The sequence below is a fragment of the Leptidea sinapis genome, chromosome 33 (genome assembly GCF_905404315.1).
Source record: "Leptidea sinapis chromosome 33, ilLepSina1.1, whole genome shotgun sequence".
Lineage (NCBI taxonomy): Eukaryota > Metazoa > Arthropoda > Insecta > Lepidoptera > Pieridae > Leptidea > Leptidea sinapis.
The window spans coordinates 7,956,615-7,959,722 of NC_066297.1; positions in this window are offsets into that span (position 1 = coordinate 7,956,615).

Consider the following 3,108-nt stretch of genomic DNA (forward strand, 5'->3'; position numbering starts at 1 on the left):
CATCTCTACGCAATGCTAGAGTTTCTATCTGTTCAGTGTAAATAATTATGCCTATGTAATCATTGTATTACAGTAGTTTATGTGACTGTACATAATGAAGGCTATTAAACACGAGTGTGGGTTCGGCAAGTTTCCTAATATCATCAAGCGAGTGTATTAATGCCTAATTATGTACCTACAGTTACACACTCTACTTTATTTGCCCACATATCATTAACCAACCTACAGAAACTAAAAAAGCGATTCACTCGATTGTATGAAACGTGCAGTCATTGACGACATGTATAGCCGAGTGGTAAGCGATCCTACGTACTAAGCTAGAGGTCCCGGGCAGTTCGAATCCCGGGAGGTGCAAGCATTTACACGATGAATATGGATGTTTGTTTCCGAGTCATGGATGTTAATATGTATATTGTATTAAATATATCGTCTTGCAACCCATAACACAGGCTATATTTAGGCATAATTTACGGTGTGTGTGGATTGATGCATCTACTGTACCATGGCCTAGTATTATTGTTAATACAGTAGTAGTCGGCCGTGACTGTACTCAATAGCTCTTGTTTTTACGTATTAATTTACATTTTTTTTGAGTATTATTGCTGCACCACTTTACATATATTGTAACTGAAATGATTTGTGAGTGAGTGATTGCCACTTCTTCTTATTAAAGCTCGACCCTCAAAGGACCTTTCCTTTTCCTGCCTGAATAAGGTGATTTTGATTTGATTACCCTAAAGGATTGAGCTTTTGATTACTGTTAGTAAAAATATAATATTAATCACAAGTTTAAGCAGAATTGTCAAATTGTAAGTAGAGGTATTTGGTGAGTATTGCATGATATGTAGATTAGGATTATTTTATTGTTGTTTTTTGAGTTCTCGTAACAGGTTTCGTGCTGCTCGCTAAAATGTCACTGCTTGTGGCGGCGACATGGGACGGGTCGTCCTCTTCCCTAAAATATGGTTGAGGGAGGCGATGGCTGGCTCATGCGTCATGCTCGAGAACGGGCGCTGCTTGTGGTGGCAGGATGATCCTGTTGCCGGAGACTCGGTTTCAGATTCTTAAAAGTTATTGTGTTGTATATTTATGTATGGATATATACATATTTATTTATTTATAATCGCTTATAAAATGCTCACAGAATACCTTTATTGATTTATGGTATATGTGGATGATGCAGCTACTGTACTCAATAACTTTTGTTTTAAATTACATTTACTTTTTTGACTTACTCGTGTAAAACATTGACTATTTGACGTTTGAGTGTGTTTGTTGCATCATTTTACATATTATATTGTAATTGAAATGATTTGTAAATCTTGATATAAAAGAGTGGCAATGAGTTTCTTGCTTGCTTGTTCTCATTTGCTCAACCCTTTACGAAGTAGCGGTAGATTCAATAAGAAAAAAATTTTTTTTTTTGACATTCATTAGTGTCATTTCCGTGACCTACGTGAATAAACTGATTTTGATTTGATATATATGCCTAATTTGGGGCATGATAATTTGTGTAAAAGTGTGTCAATATTATTATTGTAATTTATTTATTATTATCTTGTAAACAAAGGGCATAGGTAGGCAAAATCAACTACGGTTTAAGCAACTATTCGCTTTCAACTTTAGCCGGATTATACTTCATGGCCAATCGCGATACTGTAATTACTACTATTTCAAACCTATGTCAAATCTCATAGAGTCAAAATAAGTGAGCGGCGGGTGTCTGAGAGGTGGCGCTAGTGTAGCGGTGTTAAGTGTGAGGCAAGTCGTGGAGGGATGAGGAGAGGAGAGGGGTGGCGAAGGATATATATATATATTATAATGCCTTGCTCGAGATTATTTCGCGACCTAGAGCTTCCGACGATAGCTCAACACTTTAAAGGGATCTCGCGACGCTTCTTTGACAAGGCGCCTAACCATCCCAACATCTTGGTTAGGAAGGCATGCGGGTACACCCCCCTTCACCATAGTCTCAACCCAATAAGACGTCCCAGACACGTCACGGTAGACCCGGATGACGACATCACCATCGCGAATGCGACACCCACACAAACACCGACACAGACACGCACACACCGCCTTCGCAGGCGTAGGCGCGGTCAACCACCGCAAACCACTGGCACTCGTCACTCTGACGATGGCCAGCGGCCCGCACCCTAGATACACCACACATTGTTTTGATACCCGACGATACGTTAGTCCTCGTCCTGTTATCGTTTCACTACACCCACTCACACACGGACTGACTGACGGACTGACATACACCACTTACACAATCACACTCCACAAACAGATACAAACACAAACATTTACACTACTTACATACATACATACAATCATAAACACATACATACACACTTACATACATTACACAAAACATCACCTAACTCGCCGGCGAGTGTGTTCTTCTCACCTTTTCATCTCTCTCCTTCCCACAAGCACACAGCCGGTCTGAGGTTCGAGTCTCCTTAGGAGACGCCCCGCGACTGTTGCGTAGTCTTTGCGGCCTCCACGGCCCACGTCCTACTTCGCTGTGAAAGCCAGGGCTGCTAACAGCACAGAGGAGGTTTTAGTCGGTATGGGGTGACACTCGAGTCCGACATATCACGCCCCGTTCCGGGGCGTAAATACGCAACAGAATTTCCTCAAAAAAAAATCGAGATTATTTAGATTATTCTGCAATTTTTAAGTGTTGTTAAATAATTCCTAGAGTGTAATAATAACTTAATAATTAAATTATTTTTATGTAATTAGAAAGAAATTATTATTTTTAAAACTTTTATTTAAATTGAAATGTATTAAATTCTCGTCCATTGGTTGTTGTTTAGCAGACATAATATGAGTTACTCTTAGGCTTGTTGACCAGCTTACGTCAGGGGTTTTCCTAACACGCCAGTAGATGGTATAACTTCAAAAATATATCAATTGTGTTTTTTATGTCACTTCAGAAAGCCCAAAGATTTATTGGACGTCTATTGTTAATAAGTTCGATAGGCTGCGTTAATGACTTCTGTATCAGGTGATCAGCCGTCTCGTTTGATTTCCTATTTGTTAAAAATAATACAGTAATGTACATGAGGTTTAGATACTTTAAAATAAAACAAACGC